This window comes from Terrapene carolina, unplaced genomic scaffold, assembly GCF_002925995.2.
Source record: "Terrapene carolina triunguis isolate 2854851 unplaced genomic scaffold, T_m_triunguis-2.0 Scaffold95, whole genome shotgun sequence".
In the NCBI taxonomy this organism is placed as follows: domain Eukaryota; kingdom Metazoa; phylum Chordata; order Testudines; family Emydidae; genus Terrapene; species Terrapene triunguis.
In genome coordinates this window covers 3,279,715-3,286,983 of record NW_020664446.1, presented here as the reverse complement: position 1 = coordinate 3,286,983, position 7,269 = coordinate 3,279,715, and positions in this window count along the sequence as shown.

Here is a 7,269-nt window from a genome sequence, read left to right as displayed (position 1 = left end):
AGAGGCCGGACAGGTGAGCTGGGATCCCTGCTCCGGGCCTGGTGGTGGTGCCCCTCCCTGGTGGGCAGCGGAGCGAGGGCGGCTCTGCCCAGGGGCCCGCGGCCCGGGATGGCTCTGACGCCCACCTTGCGGGGACAGTCACACTCCATCCGTCACCTGGGGCTGGGGACCGAAGGCAGCAGGTGACGGCCTGTTGCTGGGGTGCCCCTGTGGCACAGAGCTGCCCCCCATCCCCCAAACCCTCCCAGCCACCCTTTGGGAAGCCCTGTCCGGCTCCTCCTTCCGCTGTCCCCAGGACGGTAGAATTTGGCTGTATTTTGTGGCAGGGCGTCTGGCACTTCGGCGAGCTCGGCCGTATAAATCCGATCCAGCTGTTCTTAATAAGAAGGCCGAGCGCTCCTACGAGATCGCAACCCGCTTTCCAAAGGGCGTGCGGGGGGTGAGCCCCGTTGGACAAGTGGGGAAACGGAGGCAGCACGTTACGGCACTGAAACACATGTGGCACTTTAAGCCCATCCGGGCTTGCGTGTTCAAAGGGACACGTGCCGAAGTGCCTTACTGAACTGGGCGGGTGACTCGCCCAAAATCACACAGCACCTCAGTGGCAGAGTTGGGGACACAACCCACGGGTCCTGGTTCCCAGTCCCCCCTCTTCCACCCACTGGACACCACTCCCCTTCCAGAGCTGGGAAAAAGAACCCAGGAGTCCTGACTCCCACCTTGCCCTGGCTCTCATCCACCAGCCCCCACTCCAGAGCCAGGAAGAGAACCCAGGAGTCCTGGCTCCCACTCCTATTGTTCCTAATTATTATGAGTGGGCTGAACCCTGAGGTCCTCGTGGAAGGAACACAGAACTGGACCAAGGACTCTGTCCCAGCGATTCCCTCCTCCCCGCTCGCCCTAGGCCATGCTCTGATGAAGTCAAGAGGAGACTGTTTGAACTCAGTGGTTTGGTTCTACCCCCTCTCTCAAAGAAACAGCGTAGAGGCGGGAGTTGGGGCTGGGTCCCTCCCATGCAGAGAACTGGGCATATTCCACCTCCTCCCCCCAAGGTGCCAAGGGCACCCCTGGGTGTCCTGGGCCCCCTCACCTCCCAGCCCGAGGCCTTGACACTCCTCTCGCCCGGGGAAGCGGTGTCTGCCCATCGGTTGGTGCGGTTCCCTCACTGCTGGGATGGCCGTGAATGTCAGGAGGCGAATTTGATACCAGGCCGGTTTCAGGTGATACGCACCTGCCAGGTATTGGATACCCTGGGGAGAGGAGCTGCCGGGTGGGGGATGACGGGTGAAAGGTCTGCCTGGAACAGAGCTGATCTGCGCCGTTTGGAACAGCCAGGCTCTTGGTAAAGCCATCGGGCAACCGGCCCCCCCGCCCCACTCCCATGGAAAGGCACCTGGCTCCTCACGTAGCCCCACTGATTTAGGAGTAGCAGAGCACCCCCAACCCAGGCCGGCAGAATCGGCTCCTTTTGCACCAAACTCTGCCAAGGAGCAAAGGAGTCAGGTGGAAACTTAATTCACATACAAGCAAAGCAAATGCCCTTCAAGATGCGGGGCTGAGCCAGAGTCCTGGCTGGCTGTCTGTTGTTATAGCCTCAAGGACATTGTCACAGGGCTTGCCTGTCTCAGGTCAGGGAGTTTGGGACTCTGTCTCTGACTGGTGCTTTGGAGAAAAGCATAAAACCAACGCACCTGTCTAAGTAATATCCCACGGGGCAATTTCTTCCTGACCACAGCTGGTGTGTACCATGAAGCATGAAGATTGAGAACCCACTTTACTAATCAGTTTCTCATAGTTTTTTCCTCCCCCTTATTTATAATGATCCAATGAAAACTTGAACCTAAAATTTTACTTTCTATCAAAAATGTGTCCTATCGATATGCTCCCAGTCACCACAGTGACTGAGCACCTCACAGTCATGAATGGATTTTATCTTCCCAACTCCCCTGGGAGATAGGGAAGTAGCATTACCCTCTTTGCACAGATGGGGAAACTGAGGCACCAAGAAGTTATGCAACCTGCCTAAAGTAACACATCAGGTCAGAAGCAGGAATTATATCCAGATCTCCAGGCCCGTGCTTTAACCGTCAGACTATCTTTCCTTCCAGCAAATACAAATAAATAATATCATATCATCATTTCTCTAGAACAGTGGCTCTCACCTTTTCCAGTCTACTGTCCCCCTTCCAGGAGTCTGATTTGTCTTGCGTACCCCCAAGTTTCACCTCACTTAAAAACTACTTGCTTACAAAATCAGACATAAAAATACACAAGTCACAATTACTGACAAATTGCTGACCTTTCCATTTCTACCATATAATTATAAAATAAATGAATTGGAATATAAATATTTTACTTACATTTCAGTGTCTAGTATATAGAGCAGGATAAACAAGTCATTGTCTGGATGACATTTTAGTTTGTACTGACTTCGCTGGTGCTTTTTCTGTAGCCTGTTATAAAACTAGGCAAATATCATGATGAGTTGATGTCCCCCTCTTGAAGACCTCTGCGTACCCCTGTTTGAGAGCCACTGCTCGAGAACAAACGCAAGTGACAACCATAAAATCCTTCATGATCACAGACTTCTTACAATACAGTCGGGATGGCGCAGCAATTTCATTCCAAGAGCGCAGGAATCCCTGGGCTAGTCCCTTGGCATTGTACAGTGAGAAAGTCTTGGATGGAACCAGTCTGATTTGAAAAGCGTGTTGCTGTCTCTGAACCGAGCAGCCTTGCGTCTCGTAATTCTGCTTTCCATGTCAATGGAAGTAAAGGGGGCAGGGCAGGACTTAGGGGCCAACCTTTGCACTATCTGTCCCTTTGCTCCTTCCAACTGTTTGCAAAGTTCCCAGAATTACAAGGACGAGTTTTTCTCAGAATGTCGGGGCGTTGCCTTTCCCCCCTTCTTAACAACTAGATAACGGTCAGCAACCCTACAATAACAAAGCCGTCTTGCCAGCGTGGCCCTCACAAGCAGTGCGGTGCCAGGGAAGCAAACTCGCATGTGCAGCTGAGCATATTTGTGAGCAACCCTACAATAACAAAGCAGCCTCCTTAGCCTGACACTTGTGAGCCTTATGGTCAGAGGTGAAAGTAACTTAAAGGACTTACTGGTACGCAGGGCTGCGGTCCTGAGCAGGGGGGCGGGGCCTCAACTCAAAGGGGGCGGTGCCTCAACCAGAAGAGGCGGGGACTTTAAATCCTCGATTTAAAGGGCCCGGGGCTCTGGCTGCGGTAGCGGTGGCTGGGAGCCCCAGGCCCTTTAAATCACTGCCAGAACCCCATCGTAGCGGTAGCTGCGGCCAGGAGCCCCAGGGCTCTGGCGGCAATTTAAAGGGCCAGGGGCGCTGGCCGCTGCCTGGAGCCCTGGGCCCTTTTAAATTGCCGGCCTGGGGAAGCTGCCCTCTGCCAGTACAGTCAGCTGTGTACTGGCTCTTGGTGGTACGCCGTACCGTACCGTACCAGCTTACTTTCACCTCTGCCTCTGATAACAAACTTGCGTGCACAGCTTAGCGGCATTACAATAACAAAGCAGCACTGGAATGCAATAGAAGGTAATAATTGGGTATCCAGGTGCATTTCAGTTACAACTTTCCTCAGGGCGATTATAAAACAGCACGGCAAACCAAACCGGGATTTCCAAACGTATGAAAATGAGGCCTGGTGAAAGGGCCTGTTACTGAGCCATGAGATGTCAAGACGGCCTGAACGTGCTTCTAATTGTTGTACAATCACAAGTGGATGATTCTTTTAAAATAGACTTTAATATAATCATCAGCTGAATTTGCTACTAAGAAAAGACCGATTTCCCCATGGGCTCTGGTGCCTTGGTCTAACACTTGCACTATAACCAAGTCATTCAAATAAAATCAGGACGTTTCCCTTAAGTCCCCTCCCAGGGGATATTTTTCGGTATTTTCCTCTGAATGATGCTCACTAAAAATATTGATTAAAAAATAATTAGGGGCACCAGTCTAAATCATTAACCTCCGGGGAGTTACATCAGGGATTAATCTGGCGTGTTCTTTGTCTCCTAAAGCCTGTTGCTTGGAGCTGCCGGTACGGAAGTGGCTGCTGTGTTCCACCCCAGAGGCAGCTGCATTTCCAGTGTGAGATTAATCAGGCCAGCTCCTTCAGGTTCCAGTCTAGTGCAACTTCTAACACTCAGGATGAAGAGAGCTGGAGAGACATAAAGTCGCTATTATGCCCCCCTTAAAATAACCCAAAAGATTGTAGAGAGCCAGAGTACAAACACAGCAGGTGCTTAGTATTACAGCGGTGTCTCTCATGCCATAAGAGAGCTGAGTCTCAACTGCAGTCAATATAAAGGGGGTGATTTATTGAGGCTGACGCTACGCCCTTCTCTGCCGCAAGTCACATGATGTGACTCGGTTTCCCTGTCTGTCTAAGGAGGGTGATAACATAAAGCCACCCTGCACGGGAGTTGTGAGGCTAACTTCCTGGCAGATTTTAAAGTGTGTTGAAATCTGCAGATGGAAAGTTCTCTAGATGAGCAGTGTGATTAATCACTATTGATAGTGTGAAGCATGTGTGGGGGAGGGACGGGTGCACACAACAGTGTGTATATGGGAGAGTGTCTGGGGTACGTGTTCCTGGGAATGTGATGGGTGCACACACAGAACTGTGCAGGTGGGTCAGGGTAGGGGCACACGTCTCAGACTGTGTGTTTGTGTGCACGAGTCAGAGGGGGCGTGTGCATGTGGCAATGTGTGTTAGTTTGTGTATAAATGGTAGGGTTTGTGTGTGGGGGTGTATCATTTAGGGGTGTGTATGTACATGTGTGTGCAATGTCTGAAGGACAGGGGGTGCCTGTGTGCACGCAGTCTGTGTGTGTATGTGTGCCCACGGATTTGTGCGACGGACGGGGTGTGAGTCTGCGTAGCCAGCGTTGCGTGTGCATGCGTGGGAATGTGTGTGTGTGAAGCAGAGGGTGTTTGTGCGTGCGTGTAGGTGCCACACTGACTCTCTGTGCAGTGGTCGTCCCCGCCTGCCCCTCTCCCCGCCGCCTGCCCCCGGCAGCCCCCGCCAGCGCTGCCTCTGCCCAGCAGAGCTGGGTCCACCCCCGGCTGGCGCTCAGCAGGTTTTGCAGTACACCTCGAAGAGGCTGGCCACCGAGTGCATGCGGTAGAAGATGCCCAGCGGCAGGGAGATCTTGACGATGATGACCCAGAGGGTGAAGCCGTAGAAGGCCTGCTCGATCTGGCTCACCAGGTGCGGGCGCGTCCCGTAGGCGTAGAGGATCCACACCTAGCAAAGCAAAGGGGGCAGGCGTCAGCCGCAAAGGGGCATGGGCTGGGCTGGACCCTGTGTCCATCACGGCCACCTCCTGGATGGACTCAGATGTGCAGGGCCCGATGCCTAGCGAACCCATTCGCTCCCCGCCCTGTTGAACCTGTCACCAAGGCAGGGCCAGGCCTCGTGCATTCCTCCGGGGTGTGTCCATCCATGGGAACGGGGCTGAGAACCACCAACTCATCAGCCACCGAGCACCAGCCCAGCAGTGACGCCTTTCGGTCCCTGCTGGGCCACGCTCTGTTCCGCCCAGCAATGAAAAGCCCCCGGGGGGGACACTGGCTCTCCCAGCCTGAGCGCTGCACAGATTTCACCCCCTGCCGGCAGGACCAGCGCAGAGCGGATGGTGCTTAGCGCATATCCCCATGCCATGCACTGCCAGCAATGTGGGGACAGGGCTTGACTGGGGCCTGCCAGAATCTATGGGGTGTGTAGGGGGTCCCAGCTTCATAGTGAGGGTGCTGGTGAGGGGGGCCCATGCGGAGGGACCCTGCCAGGAACAATCCTGCATTGGGCCAGAGGACGGACTGCATTACATGATGGGGGAACCCCGTTACATGACGGGGGGGCCCTTGGACTTTGCCCAGTGATTATAAGGACAGATTTGTATTGGCGCAGAGCCCACAGGTCTGGCTGGGCACAGGGGCAGGCACCGTGACTCCCCACAAGGGGGTCTCTCCATAGCACTGTTTGCAGACAACCAGTCTCATTCGCCCCTTTCCTGCGCCCAGCCCAGGAGGCGGGTGGGTGGTGAGTGCGCTCAGGGCGGCAGTGTGTGAGAGGAGGGGTGGGGTGCTGGGTTGTCCCTCCTAGGCACCATGAGGAGATGAAGGGCAGCGCCAGGGCTCTGCCAGGGGCAGGACGGGTACCATCGGGCACTGCTGCCGTCACCCTGGACACAGCGATCTCTGATCTGCGTGCGCTGAGTCTGTCCATCCTTAGAGTGAGAGCCACATGGTGCGCCGTCTGTTCAGCTGAACACAGAGCAGGGGAAGGGAAGGGATAGCTCAGTGGTTTGAGCATTGGCCTGCTAAACCCAAGGTTGCGAGTTCAATCCTTGAGGGGGCCACTTAGGGATCTGGAGCAAAATCAGTACTTGGTCCTGCTAGTGAAGGCAGGGGGCTGGACTCGATGGTCTTTCAAGGTCCCTTCCAGTTCTAGGAGATGGGATATCGCCATTAATAATAATAATAATAATAAGGGGTGACTGATCACAGCCTGTACGCACTGACATGGGGAATACGGATCTTATACCGGGCTCTTCGCCCTAGCAGACAAAGGGCTCACACCATCCCCTAAACCCTCCCCCACACGGAGTCTTATTCACTGGGCAGAGCGTCGGGGGGGGGAGGCGGGAGAAGCTCCTGTGAATATCTGATCTCTGCGCAGGCCTGGGGGCCCTTACAAGGCACGGGCAGCGGAGGGAGAGGGAAGCTGGCATCTCCCAGCCCCACCGGCAACCCAAACACGACGGCCTCGCCTGAGAGAAACTGACTAGTAGGAGACCTGCAGCACCTCAAACCACTGAAAGGGTGGGAAGCAGTTTGGAGGTTTAAAGTCCATTCACTTTCAATGTCCCAGGGCCAGATCCTCAGCCGGTGCAAATCAGCTCAGCGCCATAGGTTGGGTCAAAAGAAATCTGATGAGGTTCAACAAGGACAAGTGCAGAGTCCTGCACTTAGGACGGATAAATCCTATGCACTGCTACAGACTAGGGACCGAATGGCTAGGCAGCAGTTCTGCAGAAAAGGACCTAGGGGTTACAGTGGACGCGAAGCTGGATATGATTCAATAGTGTGCCCTTGTTGCCAAGAAGGCTAATGGCATTTTGGACTATATAAGTAGGGGCATTGCCAGCAGATCGAGGGATGTGATCATTCCCCTCTATTCGACATTGGTGAGGCCTCATCTGGAGTACTGTGTCCAGTTTTGGGCCCCACACTACAAGAAGGA